The sequence below is a fragment of the Ischnura elegans genome, chromosome 7, assembly GCF_921293095.1.
Source record: "Ischnura elegans chromosome 7, ioIscEleg1.1, whole genome shotgun sequence".
NCBI classification, from domain to species: Eukaryota; Metazoa; Arthropoda; class Insecta; order Odonata; family Coenagrionidae; genus Ischnura; species Ischnura elegans.
This window is the reverse complement of record NC_060252.1, coordinates 54144267-54164106: the sequence shown is the minus strand read 5'-3', so window position 1 is coordinate 54164106 and position 19840 is coordinate 54144267.

Sequence of the window (19840 nt, the reverse complement as noted above, 5' to 3'; positions counted from 1 at the left end):
TAAATGCCAAAGATCGTGAATTATGTGGAACTGACAGGTAGGTATTAAGTCTTTCAGCCTTGAGCCAAGATATTAAATGCGTTAAGCATAACTAAACGTACATGCTCAACTAATCTTGAGGAATATTAGCATTAAAAATTTTACGAATCGCCCAGAATTGTTCATTTTGTCTCTTTGAACTCCCTTCTTTAATTATCAGTAAGAAAAATCTCCATTCATTTAGTGATAGAAAATCTATTTCGACTATAATCGAGTATCGAGTGTTAAACGCCAAAGATCAAGCCTTGATCTTCGAGTTGCGAGCCAAAATCGATTTTTTTTCAGCTACGAACTTGACCAATTGCATTGATTTCAGAAGCGTAACTACCGGCTAATGATAATGTCATCCGTTCCATATGAAGATTTTCCATGAGCCCCGTAAAATTGGAAAGGGACGCCCTCAGTCATCTCATCAAAAAGGCATCTCATGAAATCACAGGGAAGCCGAATGTTTACAAGTGGTGATCCCAAAAATTTAATGTGTGTTCATTTGTAAATATTTAATACTAATAATTCAACCATATACATATTCTAAATAGATTTTTTCCAAATGCTCAAAAGTATATTTTGAATTTTTTCAAATAAATTTAAATAATAAGATCAAATAGAACAAATTTAGATAAAAAATTAAGTGACTAAGAAAAATTTAAGTAGTATTTTCTTAGTGAAACAAGAGTCATGGATAGCAAAATATATGCCCACAGAATATGGTGAGGCAAACCACGGAGAAAAACGCAAGGTGGCAATACGGCTAATTGAGAAGAATCAGAGAACCTTGCGAACGAAGGCTACGTGAAAAATGATGCGCGCAACGTAAATAAAAATGGGAAAAATAATGTAATTAGTAAGATAAACTCAGTCTTTTGGGCACGATATAATATCCTTCCGCAACAGCATGACCAGCAATGATGATTGTGGCAATTTTGAACCAGCCGCAGAAATGGCTGTGAAATCACATTAATTGCTGCGCGAAAAAAAAAACGTTCGAAAAAGGCTTTCGTGCTCATCTTTCATTGACCACAAGGGCAAAGCATCTAACTCCATGAACATTCATAAAATAGCCACAAAAATTACAGATACTGGAGTGTGGAATTCTCTGAGATGGGGTTCGAAAGCCCGCATCGTCCGACTTCCGCTTCAGGCGAAATTTATAATTAAGACAGAATTTTAGCGACATTTATCTATGCAGAAAGGTTATAAGTAGTGATCACCTTTTATTGGTGGGCATTTGAAATTTTTTCTGCAAAAAATTTAAAAGTGTATTACAAGTAGATTTTTTGGGATTTTTTTCTGCTTATCAGGTCCATATTTTCAGTATTTTTTGAATTAAAAATAAATATACATTTGTATAATGTATTTTTTCAAAAAAGAACGGTTGTTTTTTCCATTAATCAATCTTTTGGTTCAAATTTCGATTTTTGTTGAAAAGACGAGGTTTTCATTTTGCTTTTCATTAAGTTATCAATCGTTAAAAAAAAAAAAAATTGGGTATTATTGTCCAAAAATTCTTAGAAACACTCATTTCCGTTGTTTTTGGCCGTCAAATTAATGCCACTTGCCCTCAAATTAATGCCCTCAATGCATTGCCACAAAAATTGTATTTATTTAAAGCACTAAGATTATTTTATGCCAGAAGTGGCAATATGCCGAGTGTAAATGAAAACGTAAGCAAAATTTTAGGAGTGAGTTATTCGTTGTAAACAACACATCAAGATTAACTCTATATAAAAGTTGCTTTCTCTACATGGATCTACAGGTATATGTAATTTACTGCCCACTGAAATTAAACAACATAATTCATAATTAAGATGCTTAGATTTGCCTAAGATTGGCCTTTCTTTCAAGAAATAATTTAGCATTGATTTTGATGTGACTTCTTTGACAGCACTTATGAAATGTTTACGCCATTATTTATTCGGTTACATATTTCTTATTTAATGGTGGCTCAATTTTCTGACAAGGTAAATATGCCTTTTATTTGTAATTATCAGCTTTAAATTAAAATTTTGGGAGTGAATAATGATTATTATTATTACAAATCGATTGATCGAAAAATCGATTTTGACCAACATTTTTCCATCTTTAGGCAGGAGTGGTTCAGATCACAAGGAGGGTGCAAGAGTGAAAGATACCAAAATCTCCATTTTTCCGGTGCTGCCGCGTCTGGTTGTTTCTTTCGAAGCCATCTTCGACCTGAAGACGCTAGCAGCAGTGCTAGCGAAACTGTTGTCATCAAGAAACAACCAGACGCGGTAGCACCGGAAGATTGGAGATTTAGGAACCTCGACACCGCGGAAACCTACGCAGTCACAGAGTGAAAGATACAATGTTTTGGTCATATTTTAAGGAGGGATGAGTAGTTTGTGAGGAACAGTATTCCAAACTTGCAAGTAGAAGGGAAAAAATGAGAAAGAGACTGAAGGGAAGATGGGGAGGGGGGTACTGTGTCGAGAATTATTTGAGGAAGAACGGTTTGAATTGAACGGTATGAGTTGAACCACCTGGCGATGACTAGTAAGGAACAGCGTCTTTTAAAGAGAATAGCTACATATAAAGAAGGAGAATAAGAACTTTAGACAAAAACTGTGCCCAAACCTAAATGCTTGAAAAAAATAGATCGGGAAATCTCTTATTCAGCGAACATGCTTCATCTCCATCAAACGTCAGTGTCACAACACGAGGAGAGAGATTAACCAAGTTCTCAGATTAAAGGGAATAATTCCAATGACCTTGGAAACACGAGATCAAGGGAAAACACGACGGATAGCGGATACAGCAACAGATGTTAGATATATCAACATCCAATGAGGCAATGAGAAGAGGAATTTTCAGCAGTGTATGAGAAACTCCAGCGGAAAAGCGAACCATTCGATGTATCATAGAGATAAAATTAGAATGCAAAAAAAAAATGAAAGAGACTGGGAGTGCTGGGAAAGGGTGTGAAAAAAACTATTCGTCCTCGTGGCTCTCCAAATACAGAGACTACGTACGTTAAGAGAAGAGTTTTTATGGTTTTCCAAAGCTGTGAACAGAGATAGAATGATTTAGGAATAAGGTGGGAACATTGCTTCACAAAATGTCCGCCTATGAACGAAATACTGGCAGGCAAGTTCTTTAATTCGCCGCCGCGGTGGCAGCGAGTTAAATTACTTGCCTGCCACACAAGAAGTCGCGGGTTCGAGAAGTTCCGCCTGGGTAGTTTTCCCCAATGCAGGACAGGGATGTTCGTGTAAGTTTGATTTTTAAGTTAAAAACCCAAAAAAAGGCCAATTTCGTTGTTTTCGGCGGTACGGGAATCAGTAAATAAATAAAATATGGTAGGTTGTGGGAGGATTAGCACCACGTTTAAAAGTCGTTGTGCAAGAAGCTTTAAGAACATTACCGTATGCATAAAATAGGAATAATAATTTTATGACCAGCATTTTGTTTGAAAAGTTGGAGCAATCACAGAAATTAAAACGGATATATGCCTTCAGATAGGTAAAGCATAAAGTTAATGATTAATGTTTTTATGTTTGCATTTTTTTCCTCCAAAAAATGCCCAACACGCCTGAGAGTTTAGTGAAGTCAAGGTATGTAAGTTGAAACGAGACACTCAAACTCACAAATATTATTGTTACAGATTATACCTTTAGCTTCGAAGATAGGAGCCAAGCATAGCACAATTATAGGCAAACATCAAAGGGTTGGCGTTGGAGATCTTTTGAATGCCAGACCTTGAGGATGGGGGTCTGATACTGGACCTGGAAGGAAGAACCTGCCGTCTCAGCTCTAAAAGTGTGAGTTTCACACGGTATTGAGTTTCGTGAGGGAACCCTGCATTCGCCTATCACATCCAAATTTAGAGATTATCTCTGCCTACGATCTACAGTCGTGTGCTCTGCGATCAGCCAACTCATGGCGGTAGGCAGGTGAAAGGATAATGCCAAAAAAAACGTACAAAAAATTCTGGGATATTGATGATTTCATTGGAAATCCAGACTTCGAAGCTCTTCCACGAGTATTTTTTTTTTTACAAACATTTGAGCTTTAATTGTTATCTAATAATTACTTTCTGCTGTGCAATAATTCATTCGCCTGAATAAATGATTCAGCTTGCATTTTTTGGCATGCTTTAACTCATACATGAATCTCTAACTACGCTCACTTTCTGTTTTTCTATTACGGACTAGTAGTTACATTTTCATGGTAACGTTTTCCTCAACCTCCATTACTATAGATACGATCAACAATACCGACTGATCTTTAGGGATAAATCTAAATCCTTTGAATGGGGTACAATGGGCAGAAAAATTTCTCTTTCGCAGGAGAAATTTATGGTGCAATTTTAACTATTGTGATATATCTTAGTCGAAGTATTGGTCATGAATTAGGGACCATAGAATTTCCTGGAGAGTGTTTTAGCCATTCCCCCCACCGCATACGTATTGTATGTTTTACTTGGAATGCTATTACTCATGCATGAATCACTTACAATGCTAAATTTTCGTTTTTCTATTACTAATTATTAGTTTTATTTGAATGGTAGCACGATGGTAGAATGGTTCTTGCGATTAGCCCTCTCCTAGGATCTGGTCTGACTGTGTATCGTTGTCCTGTAGACTTGGCCTGTGCCAGGCAAGCGAGCTTGTTTCTGATTAAGGCTAGGATGAGTGCTGCATATATACCTAGCTTGGAATCACCTCGTGCCACACACCTTGGTGGTGGCTTGCACGGTACGTCGTAGATGTAGATGTTTCTTCCTTGCTTTCAATGGTTCCATTCGACTATGGCATACCTGCTTTACAGTATCCATCTGAAGTATCAAGGAATTTAAAACAAACTATAATTATCCATATGAACTGTTTGAACAAGAACGCATGACGTAATAAATTTCAACCACGCTAGCAAACTATCAGGTTGCCTAAATAAACCGAAACACCGTAAATGAAACCATTCTGTGAAGAATTAAAGACTCAGTTGTCGTTATTGGGACGATTTTATATGCACCAAAAAAATAGAGGTGACTCGCAGGGTAACTCGTGGATGTAGATAGACTTACCTAATCCAAATCGCAAATGGGATTAGTTTGAAGGTGTTGCTTTCTGTTGTGAGAGCTCTTAATCAAATTTTATCAGATATGCTTTTCCTAGTGAAGTACTTGAAGACTATAAAATAAATACCGGCGAATTACAATGATGAGGCTAGGTAAGAATCAAGTCAAATAATGTGAGAAATGCATATGCCTATGACTTCAACATCTAGATAAAACCTAGCAAGCAGCCTCAAAGTGTTGAGTGTTAGGATTTAGCCTGGTCTAGCCGATCATAAGCTGAAGGAATAATGATAGAAGCCTATTAGAAAATTAAAAGTTAAAAATATAGTCTAATAACAAATTTAATTTTACCTTATGGCCGTTTTCATTACATTTTGTATTATCTTCAGGTCTTACGACCGGTTTTTGCATTAAATATTCTAAAACCGGTCGTATATGTGGAAAATTGCCAGTTAACTTTTAATTTACTAATATGCAATAATTTTACCGTAACATCCCTGAAACAAGTTTATATAAAGGGTCAGAAGCACTGACTGACCGTCCGTTTCTACTTCCGTGATAATAAATCGTATTGGATCCCAATGCAGTTTCACCCATTTCTTAGGCAAACCGACGGACCTAATTAAGTTCATGCAATATTGAGGGCAATAATGGTAGAACTTATTGCTTCCTATGAACGAAAGTAGCGGGTTCACGGAGGTATAATATCAAATTCTCATTTTTGCAAAGAAATATACAAACACATGCATACATAAAATATTTTCTAAGAAAGAAATTTGCAATTGCGTGGACGTGATCACATTGAGTTTATTCTTTTGGGAGTTCTAAAAATGTATGTTACTTAAAAAAATGGTCATTATGAGGTAGGCACGCAATATTGTCAAAGATGGTTTTGTTTTTTCGCCATTCGATGCAGACTACCGCTCGTTATGAAGTTTAAATTTCTAGTGTCATATAAATGGCTGCTTGGGAGCGTGGTAGCCGAGTAGGAGAAAGCTTAGCTGCGGATCCATAGGTTCGGGCTCAAATCCGGAGGTTTGGGAGTAGCTTTTGGAAAACCCAAATCGAAATCCTCGAAGTTCTAGGGGTCTAAAAAAGGTACTATCTGTCCTACCTTGACGTGTGAAATTCACACTCCTGTGACTTAGCCTGGGGTGATTTCTACCTTCACCGGACCTCGAGTTGAATTGAGTAAATGGTGTATAGTTGATGAGTATTGTTTGCAGTTTTAATGAGTCAAAAGTATATTCCTTATACGTGGGGAATTGGAACAATATAATACTGAGCAATCCCTTAGGAAAAAAATAATACCTTAGCTTACAAATCCAATGTAAAAGATCTTTTGAACTGATTTTGGGTTTAATGCAAACAAATGAATAAGTAAGAGTATCTCCCGTCGTAGAGGTTGAAAAATAATGGAAAAATATGCTTTTAATATCAATATCCCGTTCTTGTATCTCGATTCCTTAAAATCGACTTAAATGGCCATTATTTTTGCAACACAGCCATACCACGGAAATACCATTGGGTTGTAATAAATTTCAAGGTTTAGCTTACGGTACGCTCATGCTATAAATATAACTATTTCACACAGCACTTTCGATGCATGCTCCTCTTCAGCTTGGAGTCCACACCTTGTGGTGCGTTCGCACACTCGATGTCTCAATGGCGTAATGATCTGGCGGAGAGGGCACTTGCTTCTAGATAAGAATCTCCCAGCAACCTTCGTTGCCTCGACTACCCAAGAGAGAATCGCTTTCCAGGCGATATATTAAACCTGAAATCTCTTCAAAGGCGGCGATGGTATGCACAGTCGTGACCCCGAACAACCCCGTAGGTCAAGCAAGCATGCCTGAGAGAATGCTTAGGAGTTACGCACGTGACGACGATATTTATTATCCTCGCCAAGAAAGGGAGCTCATCTCGAGTCGATAAACTAAGAATCGTGTTCTTTTAAGCCGTGCGAGTTTAATATAATGCAGCAATGAAAACATTACTAATACGTTTAACGTTTTTTGGTGCCTATAAAATCGTACTAATAACGACCCTTGGGTCTTTAATTCCTCGGAGAACGAGGCGTGTTGGCAACCTGATAGCTCACTGGCGTTCATATTTATTATGCAATTCGTTCTCTTGCAAATAGTTCCTAAGGATATTTACAGTAAGTTTTCAATTCTCGGATGTTTTACGTCAGTATCAGCAATGCCACTGCCGAATACAAGAATGAAGGTATGGTATTTGGAGGAGGCGACCGACAGCTGAGGTCATATGCGCCATGAGGGAAGGGTAGAAAGGGAACGGAGGAGAGAAACCCGGCGTCGGCATTAGCCTGCTCTTAACGAAAGGCGCCAAGTGGACCACGGCTTAACGTCCCATACGACGGACGGAGTGTTGCGCTTGAAATGTCTTCCACACAAAATTTTTATTTTATTTTATATATTTCCATACCGCCGAAACCAGCTCTATACGGCCTTTTACATCGGGTTTATCAACATATTAACAATTTAACGTACGCAAACAACCATGCTCTGGTTAGGGGTAACTTACCCAGGCGGGACTCGAACCCGCGACCTCCTATTTGGCAGGCGGGGCCTTTACCCCACCGCCACCGAGGAGCGGGTAATCTCTCAAATTTCCTTGCCTTCGCCGGGATTTGAACCCGAGCCCAAGGTGAGGGAAGCCAATTCTCTAACTACTATACAAACCCGCTCCCACTACCAGAAAAAAATATGCCTACGAACCACTGGTTGAGATTAGCTAAGAAAAAAAATGCCAAAAATTAGCTTAGTCATTGAAAATTTTGCCTCCGAATTAGTAGGCAAACAAGTTCTCACAATATTTACATGGTCACATTCAAGGCTGACAGTCTTCGTTTCCTGATCCTACCTCATCATCCATGGGATAATCCTTCATCTCCTTTCATGTTTGTACATGGGATTCGTTCCCAGCAACCTTCACTCCTGTCCTCCTTTCCTCCCAACAGGTGGTATCCATTGTGTTTAACCGGCTGACTTTCATTTGACTAATTCTCAACGATCTACACGCATCAACCAAATCCTTACCTCATCTTCTTCTTACGGTCCAAGATGAAGCCCCCACTCCATCCTCATTCATATCACGAGCCATGAATCGAGAAATGGTGTTATGAACTAAAATTTTTATCGTAAAATAAATGTCTTTAATGTTAGCTTATGTTAAGGGGAGTATTAAAAACTTAAAATAAAGCGTATAAAATTACGCATTTAGCCTCTGTATAATATTAAAAGTATAAAACTCTGTAGAAAATCTTCAGCGTCGCTTAATGCCTTTTCATTGGGCAGAAGACGGATGACGTCACACGTCATATCTCGGCAGCCTTGCCGATTTAGCCACTGCGGACAACCGATGTATTGTTGGCAAACACAGTAACACAGTGGATTTTTACTTTCCTTTCGAATAGCATACAACACTGCCTTTTCTATATCCTTCTTTATTTTTCAACATTATCCAAAACCGTATTTGGACCTAATTTTAATTTTACATGGTGAATGCTAATCTCCTGTCAAATCCTTGGATCTATTATCCGAATAGCATACGAGAATAAATGGCAGACAATTATGCATACCGTGACTCATATACCGGAACTTTTTAATGCCCAGATGATGACAGTGGAGGAAACTATCAAAACGTCGGCAATCCACTACGTAAGGTGTGGTGCAACCGGAGATGGGTTTACTATCATTAAACGCCCGAAAGGAAGGAAAATTGTTAGATGAAACATTAACCATCCTCTTTGCTATAGGAACTTGAGGTCTTAAATCATAGAATGCCAAGAAAATCTCACTATAAGAACTGAGCAATGTAAAAAAAACTATCCAAACGAAACCCAAAGAGTCACTAAATATTAATTAACTCCAGCTTATTTCAGGTTGCACAATGGCAGTAAATTTGTAAAAAATCTGAAATGTAAAAGCACCAGTTTCATCTTGAAAACCTCAAACACACGTGAAAGAAAACCCCAGGGAAAGTTTTCACATAAAGACAAGCAGTATGCAGAGTAAGATAGGAAAAAGGAGAAGTAAGAGGCTAAGGCATAAATCGATATAAAAATGGCGTGGTAAACTGCGATAAAACAACGGCAGAGATGATGAACAGTGATGACGAGCTATGTGGCCACAATCATCACTACTCACCTGACCCAAACTTCGTACGTCAAATTATTAGCATGACTCAGACTTAAAGGAAAGCAATGAAAAAAAAATGCAAAAAAAGAATCCTTGTCCGCAATGAAAGGGATTGAATTTAAAAAAATTCAGTAAGTGACCGTTTGGAATCTGAAGAAGAGCAGAAGCGTTTTTGAAAATGCGACGATGCAAAAAAAAAAAAACGAATCGCCCTTGAAATTGCGCTCAAATTTTATCTTTAGGGACCATAACAAATGCATTTCGGCACGCAAGAAATCGATAAATTTCGCCACCACGAGTTTTTCCTCAGCCCGAAGCTTGGCAATTTCGCTACCCTATAATAATGATTTGACCTCCAGCCTAATGGATACTCAACAGTCTGCCTAATTGAATACATTATCGGCTATCAAAGCAAATCGGCCACCTCAGGGATTAGATTTGGGAACTTAAATCTGGGAATCGAAACGTGAGCAAATAGAAAATCATCAGCAAAGTAAATCTAATCCAGAAGACATAACTGATGGCAATGGGGGCGAGGATCGATTGTGTGTGAAAAATGCTAATGAGTAAAACACAGCCATTATGGTAGATACACCTTCGGGTGTATCTACGATAATGTCTTAACACTGTGTAACATTGGGTAGAGACACCAGAGGCTCTATCAATTGGACAGGTGGTTTAATCAATTTGAATAGACAAAAATTAGAATGAGATACCTAAGTGATACATGTTTTATGCATAAAATTTACATTACTAATGTGTTTAGGAATACTTCGATAATAGCATTTTTCTACATTGTTTAACCGATTTCCTCCAAGAAAACGATTGTGAAGATATTAAGGTACATTGCTCCTATGTTCGTCTTTTCTCATCCAATTAAATATTTGGACTATAAATCAACTTGTTTATTCAGAATGACATCTACCCATACAGCTATACTAGGTAATAATGAACATTTTTAGGAAGTAACAAAGTGTGTTATTGATAATATGGAGCCTTTCCACCACGTCCAGGCTTCAAGCTTCAAGTTTCAATTTAATTAAGGTAATAATGGGGTCAGGATCTAATGTTGTTCAATTTCTACGAGTGACTTAGATAGAATAAATCTTCAAGGCAAGTATTGAAAAAGATTTTATCACGTTTCAAAATTTTTATTTTCTTCAGTTTATCTGTTTTGGGGAAAGTCAGTATAGCATATATAAAACCATAACCTGTCTATTATTAAGACTCTTGCGCGAAATTTGCGGACAAGAGGCGTCCATATGGTAAATCCATTTCGAACCCGTCCTTTCCGTTAGCCAGATTTTTCGATCGGCTTTTATTATAAATTATAAAGAGGATCAAGTTATTGAAAACCTCAACAACATATTTGTGATAATTTGACTGCAAATAGGATAGCCTCATAATATGCTAAAAATGGTAGGATTAGCCATATGGCTGTGATGGACGAAAATGGGTTAATATGCTCTGAAAAATATGATAATGAGACTCATGATGGAAAATATCGTAAGGCCTATCTCAAAAATTAATGCTCTCCAGAAAGTTGAAGCACGCGGAAGATATTTGATGAAGTCTTGACGTATTGCCAAATATTCGGAGGGATGCGAAGTAAGGGGTGAAAACCTTATTTTTTCCCAATACGGCACTCCAATCGTATTGTTGGTTTGCAACGAGAAGTTTTATTTGTCTTACGTGACCAATTAGTCTTGCCAATGGTACCGAGCAGTTTAATTTCACGAAAATCGTCAAAGTATTAGTTTATACACCCTCACAGAGGATGCTCCAAGGTCAACATTTTATTTTCTTACTCGAATTCTTTTTTATTTTTTCCCTTTTTAAATGTTACTATACATTTCCGCATCAGGAACGGTAATATTCGTTCCTCTACTTAAATTCAACATTCTAGGTTCATACAGGTTTACAGAAGATGCCTCAAGGTCAAAATTTGATTAAGTTACACAAATTCCTCTTCAGTTTACCTATTTTACATAGGTTATAGCCATGCTAGCGTTAGAAACGGTAATATGCGTTCCAACTCTTAGACATTCCAGGTAACAAATTCGCAAATTTAGGTTTATCAACAATAATATCACTTTTCTATAAGAGCTTATGATGTGTAAGTGTATATGAAGGAAGTGCATGCTACAAACATATCACTTGATGAAATAGTACCACAAATTTCAGCTTAAGTCAAAAACATTAAACAAAAAACCTTTCGACCAAGATAACGCACCATTTCATTTAGAGGAATTTTTTTTTAACAAGACTCGAAAACTCTTGAAGAAACACCGCCACAGACGAAGATTTAACGGGGAGAAAGAGCTAGAACACAAGACGGAGAGAACGCATAGCTCATCCGTGCTCAATGGGAAAGAAAGTCGTAAAGGATGGGAACAAAAAAACAAATGAATAACAGGAGGCACAATCTTTTGGGGAGGTTGGATGTGCCTCCCCACATTTCCAAGGTTAAGATGACGGCATATGAGCGAGGCATATAGCGTTTTCGGCAAAACGTACGACCGTGAACTCTCAACGGAGAGGTTGGACTGCGGCGAGGACCGTGAGGGTATTCCTCAGCGCCGCCTAGCGTTTGCCGTTGATGTATCAGTCATTGTTGCACGTGGAGTAGGGGGGGAGAGGCTGAGAGGATCTGCGAGCGAGAGAGATGAGGTGATGCTACGTTGGAGATGGGACGCCCTCTCGGCTTGGCAATCAACTCCCTCCCCCCAACGACACCAAAAAAGACTACAGTGACTGGCATGATGATCCCCTGGGATCTCCAACTCGGGGGGAGGTGGTGGCGGTTGGGGCCGGACCTTGACGGATTCGTGATAACTTGGGATCTGGGGAGAAAATTGGAAGGCAAGGGTTGAAGGGGGAGGAGTTTGGTAAATGACGAGAGACGTTCCTGAATTTTTTTCTTTCTATTTTTCTAGCAGAACCGATAGATATAAGGTGAGGTACTTTTCCGCGTAAAATAAGATACCCTAATACCTGCGATAGTTTAGCTCTGGGATACCTTGACTCCGACTAGGTAAAATAGTGGTTTTACCTAGACTAAAATTTGATTTAAATGAAGATATCACTATGGATTAATTACTCTCGTCTTTCAATCATAGAATTCAGACTCGGAGAAATGTTTTTATAAAGATCGACTGGAAACTTACTTCAGAGCAACAAGTCACATCTCCCATTTAAGTAAGACTCGGCATTTTCCGAAGGAACCAACCAACTGCGTGGCAAAGCGGAGGTTAAATGAATTAAGAAGATAGGTAGAATCGTTGGAAATTAAATTTTTGAGTTCCGTGAAAGGCTGCACAAGATTGGATAAATTAAGGAATTCTCAATTAAGAGATAAATTGGGTGTCCAGGGAGTTACTCATAAAGTACAACATTACAAACACAGATGGAAGGAACATATACTTCGAATGCCAAACGAAAGAATTCCAAAACAAGCAATGGAGTATCAAGCAATTGGCAAGAGAAGTGTTGGAAGACAAAGATAGTGATTTGGAGCCGGGACAGGCTTAGTAGCCTAATCCTGGAAGGAAGAAGAAGAAGATAAATTTTACGGAAAATTTCGAGGAGAAGAGTAAAACATTGTTCGGAAAAAGATTGAAGGGAATTTTTTCCAATACTGTTCCTGCTTGAACATAGCGGCGTTTCTGTCACTGGCATACGGTGGAGTTAGAGATCGCCTGCAATTTTTGAAATTACTACTTTTCCTTCGATGCCAAAAGAGGGACATAGGCGTCACGAACAAGGGATTTAGTAAGGCACAACGGAAACAGACCATGCAATCAAGAAGCAGTCATTCGTAAATCGCCGCTTGTTAGTCATGGGACAAATATGATCATCCTAAGGAAAGAATATATTCGCAGGGACCACAAGGACACACAGGTGCCATGGGAATCTATCCTAGAGCTTAACCTGAGCCCATGTCAATTCTGGACGAAACAGGTATTCTCGCTTTTAATGGAACCAAATTGACTTTTATGTAAAATCCGATTGGTAAATGAAAAATATTAGTCCCATAGCATAAGAATATTCATCATGAGGAAATGGACAAGTCGCGTCGCATTTTTCGATCCATTCATTGTTTAGGTTTTGATCTTTGCTCGTCATATCAGCTAGAATTTTCTTCAATAGGGTACACAAGGTTTTCCCAACCTTTTATAGGTAATTTGTGCAGTAAAATTTTCAATATATCACCATTACTAGTTAACAATCCTGAAATTATTTTGACGCAACATTAAACTCGATTCTCGTACCAAATAAAGTTTTTAAATATACTTATTACTACTGTTTAGCGTTCCGAGGTTTTCTTTTACTCTCTTGCCATCTACTTGCCCCTCGACGATTGTTTTCATCAGGCCATCATATCTCAAGATATGGCCGATTTGGTCGTTTCGTCTTCTGATCAACGTTTCTACGCAGCCTCTTTTCTCTTCAGCTCTTCTTAGGACTTTCTCATTACGTACTCGGTCGATCCGTTTGATCTTCACCATACTTCGGTCGCACCATGGGCGTACCCAGCGAGGGGCAAGGGGGGTGAGCAGCTGCCCCCCCCCCTTGAATTAAAAATCGCAAAAGTCTTTAAGCAAAATAGTACTGAATTGAATCGAAAGTATTTTTTTTTAATTCTTTAAACCCACGAAAAATGATATGTATTAGTATACGATATGTAACTAAAATAAAAATATTTTTTCAAGGAAATAATCTCATAAACTAATAAAGCGTTGCTATAATTTTCTTCAAATACTGGTTTCATTCATCTTTTTCATGCGAAAATGTCACTTGGCTTGCCCCCCCCCCCCCCCCCTAGGCCATGGATTACCCCCTAGAATGATCCTGGGTACGCCTTTGGGTCACACCACATTTCGAAAGCCTCCTTTGGTTTGGTTTCTCCGCTGCTGTCATTGTACATACTGTACTTACGTATATTGCATAAAAATTACACACTGGAATGATAATAAAGGGAAAGCAATATAATAAAAAATGGCTTCCTGCATTATACCAAGAAGTATCAAGCTATTCAACGTCATATCGAAAATTATGAATAAATTAAAAACCGTGAGACGTCCGACGTTTGGGTTGACATTAGTGCCAAATGCTTCCATGTTCGTGGTGCTTATGTGTTTGCATACATTTGGCATTATTTAAGCTATTCTTAAACAAAAAATAATTTCTCTTTTCAAATATTTGAAAAGCACGATAAAATTGGAAATTTATATTTGATTTCAGGGAATTATGTTCTATTTCAAGAGCGTCCGTTCAGCTAAGGCTAATGGAATTAAAGTTCTTCGGTCATCACTCATGTGACTTCTCAGTTCCTTTCGACGCAAGAGTGGAATATCTTCTCGACACATTTGGTTCAAGGTTTGCAATTACAGCTAGCGTATTTTCAAAGATGTGTCCTAATTTCCTCATTTTTATCCTTACCAATGTTCGCCCAAACTACTGATTCGTTTCGCATACTGTAAAATCTAATGCGAGTATTCTGAAGGTAACTGGAAATTTTCCACACGTGTTCTCGTTTGTTAAGGAGAGATCCGCCTGATGAGTCTACAAACCTGGTGAAATCGTGACATCCTGTAACGAACCTAGCTTCGCATAAAAGTTTTCATGAAAGAGAATACATGCGTATCAACTACAGGTTTGAAAGGAGGTGAATGGATTCAAACGTCAGGTAGAAAATGAAAAGAAACAAGGCGTATTTTATAGTCTCCACCGCTATTAAAAACTAACATGCGTCCACAATTCACTCATAAAATATTCTAATCCACTTGCACGGTTATAAGAGACGAGAGCCAAAAAATTCTGTGAACGAACGGTTATGAAAACTACCATTTGGTTAGCATCCACTGCATTTATATCATATGCCATATCTTACAATAAAAACATGATTATCTAAACAAATTCTATGAATGAAATGCAGCCCGCGGCCAACTGTGCACCAAGAAGCGGAGCAAATTCATTTCACTGTACCATTCACATATTAAACTGTAAGCGATGTTTAACTAAAAATTCAGTTCCGGAAGGAAAAGCAAATATTTGATAATTAGCAATTTATTATTTTTTTATCTTACATTTCATCCTTTAAAACACCACAAATGCTTTCACGTTCGCTGATATCAATGAATAAATAACATCTTAAATATAATACAATAAACAAAAATAAATCGAAAAAATATTTTTAGGGTTTTCCGGCGTTTGTGCCGCACTAGTGACTATTGGGATCGAATTGTAAAGGAGGCGATTGAAATTAGCCTGGAGGAGAAGAGCATAAATAGAGATAAAGACTTCCAACGAAGCAATGCCTGGAATTCCATAAGTAATCGCTACATCCGCACACAAAAATAAGGACAACCAAGGATATGAATAAATAAATAAGTACCGTAAAAAGTACCATAAAGAGCAAACCCGTGAAGACGATGGCAGACTTAATCGTTGAAACGTTGGGAGAATTAACCCAATACCACAACCGGTGGGAAACCCGAGAAATTTTTCATCAGCAAAAAAAAAATTTTAATATAAGGAGGGGATTATGAGCTGGGAGTGGTGAATTGGTCATATGGCATTTTATGGATAATTTGAAAATAGTGGTAGAGAAAAAGAGGTTCAGAGAAGCATATTTTGAAGTCAGGGAGTTGAACAAGGAGGGGATTTGGTAGAAAAGGGAGCGTTGAGAGCTGGAAGACGGAATCTAAGAATATGAAGCGGAGTAAGGGGCGAGGAGGAAGATGAATAATTGCATAAAATCGTACATAAATATTACTCAATAGCTGCTCGCACAGTATAATTTCATCATATTCCATCCTACTTGGAGATATCTCAAATATTTTTCGCGCAAAACCAAGAGAAAATGGCTGCCTCACTCTTAAAGTAACCAGTAAATTCGTTTCCACTTCCACTAATCGCTCCTTTTCTGATCAACCTTGAAGAGAGGCTAGCCGTTCCCAATAACGGTTGGGTGAAATATAATTGGGCGCCATAAAGCTTATGAATTTGTAGCAATAATTCCTTTATTTGTCGAATAAAGATGGATCTTTTCGCAGCGAAATAGCATAAACGGATATGTTGAGGTGAAAATCTATGACCTTCGCTTTTAACACACGCGAAACATTCTTCGCGGTCGGTTTAAGAGATTTTACTGCCAGGGAAATTCGATTTTTTTTTCGTTAGAGTGTCATAAAGCCCTCTCCCAAAATCTCTTATGCCTTTACAAAATGGTCAAGGGTAGGCGAAAATTCTTGAACGTTAATAATATCTTTACGGCACTTTCATTAGGTACGCCTGAGCAGGAGTTAAAAATGGTGACTACCCTTCCACCAAGGCTAAAGAAAAAAATGAAAATATTAGTAAGAGCCTTGTGATTAGCAGAATTGCTCTATACTCGCCCCGTTAAGGCCGAGGGAAGTGGGAATAACAGGGTGAAAAAGTGGCGAAGAATCATTAAATATTGGCGGAAGAAAACACGATAGCACATTTAAAAAAAAGTTATACTTCGGTACTCCGCGTTTCAACTGGTAGGTCATCATTAGCTACATACGACCATGTATATGCCATACCAGAATTTTACCCTTCCTAAACAGGTAATAGAAATATCTAATCAATATTTCTAAGAGTTCCTACAATTTCTATCACAGATCTATCAACCCTCCTCAATTTCACTCTTACTGTACGGACTAAGTAAGCCATAATGAATCTCAATATACTACATCTACATCTACATAATATCCTGCGAGCCACCTCTAGGGTGTTTGGCAGGGGGTGATCAATCACCAGCATGCAGCATGCATTTGGACTCCCACATGCACACCAAACCGTCCAAAAAACGTCCCGTATAATAACAAGCTATACTGCTATATGCTGTTAGAAATAGAATATAGAATAGAATTTCAGAAACATGCATTAAGATTTACATAGGTTAGTAGGATACACTACAAGTCATGCAATCTATTTACGAGTTCTATTGCTGCCCTTATAATCTCTTATTGATCGTGGAAAAAATGACATTCGGAATCTGTCTGCAATCTATCTCTCTTATTTTATTTAAATGATCTGATCTTCCGTAGTACGTTGGTGTACGCAAGATATGGTTAACTTCGTCAGAAAAGACACTGCTATTGAATTTATCTAAAAGGTTTAGTCTATTTTTCAATCTACGGTCCGACAGAGATTCCCATCCGAGTTTATCTAAGAGGTCAGTTACACTAACAAGACTATCGTAACGACCTTTCACATACCTGGCAGCTCTTCTTTGCACGCGTTCTAACTCTGTTATTAAGCCTTTTTCAAAAAATCAAATCGCCTTGGCCAGGATTCGAACCCGGATCCCCCGATTTACGGTCGAGTGATTTACCCAGTCAAGATACTGAAGCACGGAAATTAGAGGACTATACCGAGAACTACTACGAGCACCAGGTAAATAAGATAACTGGGTGATAAAATGAAATGGGAATACTCCACACGCCAGGATATTCGATACTGTTCGAGAAAAGCGACTCACTCTGCGTAATTTAAAAGCGCTTTTGGACGGAGCCAGACGCGCCTGCAGTAAGAGATTTGAACGCACCACCAAGACCGTTAAGAGAGCAGCGGAAGATAATGGAAGGAACATATCTCAGCCAACGACCAAGGCCAGGAAGGATAATGGTGGATCATAACTCGTCAACAAAATATCACCCGCAAAGCTTCATGTCAAATGCGAAAAATCGAATTCAAGGGCATTGACGAGAGACTCGTCTTTACAATACAGTAATTCCACAGCTCATTCCGAAGTCTTTCATATCTCTAAGAAAATAAAGCGCACTACGGGATTTTTTTATTAAAAGCGTTTCCGTAACTCTCAACAATATCTCACTTTGCAAAGTCGTTTCTCTCTTTGAAGGCTAACATTCGCAAACAGACAACAACATCCCCATCAACGAGGTATCCTGCAAGCCACCCACAGGCACACCAGGCTGCTGATGGAAAATTGTAATTCGACTATTCAAGCAAACTATTTCCAATCGAAATGAAAAGCTTAAATCGGAATTTGAACCAAAATATACATTAATTGAAAAATTGACCGTTCTGTTTCTGAAAAAAATACAGTTACTACAAAAAGGAGGGAACGTTCTATTCGAAAGTATTTTTTTTTAAGTTTTAGACGATCATATATACGGATTAATCCCTAATCTAATAAAAAAAGTCTCGAGAAATTGTTTAAATGCCACATTAAATTACTAATGCACGATAGAAAGTCGAATTAGCGATCATTCGTGGGAATAAAACTATATATAATACATTTTAGATAATTTAGACCCACTCGCGCGCATGTGCTCCTCCATATTTCCATGCCCTGACCAAAAGTTCCCTTCTCTTCCCCCTCTATACACACAAAAATTCTCTTCCAGACCACATCGACCCATTCTTGAATAGACTATATATTTAAGAATAAAAATAACGTCTTCCTCGCCAATTTTAGGATAGATCGCTTCTAGATCGTCTGGGTAGGTGGTGCTACAAATGCCGACTGAAGGAGATTTATACAACGGCTGAGGTGACATTGGATATCTTATCCTTTGGGCGGGTCGCCTTAACCTCCGCCCCTCCTCCGTTTCTTTTTGCATGGCAACGCATTGTTAGCCCAGACAGTACAATGCAACCACGGGACACGAGGACCAAAACCATTTTCAACTCACCAATGCCCGAGTGTAACCGAAGTAGATGATGCACGGCATTTCACCTTGAAAACATGGCATTTATCATTTGTCCTTGGCGACAGAAATGCGTATCCATTAATTAGTCTATCAACGGAAGTGAAAAGAAACTTTTTGCGAGAATCGAGAAACTTCCCAACTGTCAAAGTGACTCATCAATAAACGGAGGATGTCCTGTTTTTCAGTATCTTTATCGGAAAATGTACTGTTTTTCAGTATCTCTATCGACGAAGCGAGCAACTCTTACGAGACCAATAAAACTACATCACCGTTTTAGAATTATTTTATCCTGTTTTTTCTTTTTAGGCTTAGTAGGCTTTATAGCTTTAATAATTCCTCCCTTTCGCCATACCCTCTCCCAACATAAATTATCGGAGGGAATTTGCTATCTAAAAATATCCTTTAAATTTTTTTAGAGGATCATATTTAGGGATAAATCCCTAATATAATAAAAAAATCTCGAAAATTGTTTAGTTTCCACATGATATTACTAATGCCAGACAGAAAGTCAAATTAGCGATCATTCGTGGGAAACGTGTTGTGAGTTACTCAACTTGAATATTTATAAAGATAAAATGGATCGAATCTTGTCAAGAAAAAAATAGGTTGATATGCAATATCTCATAGTCCAGCGTGAAGAATCAAACTAACTCGAAAGCAAAATTAAAACAGTTACAACATTTAAGATGTGAACCATAAAGAATTAACCATAATAGCCTTTCGGTTGTTCACAGAGATCATTGAGCTTGAGGCTGTTTGCATATGTAGTTCTGCAAAATTGAGGTGCACAGAATGTGCTATAAGTATTAATAGGCAAATTGAAATATGCTATAGCATTTCATTTTGAGTTGAACCATTGGTAAACTAAACTATCAAGCTTATTCAAAAAATCAATC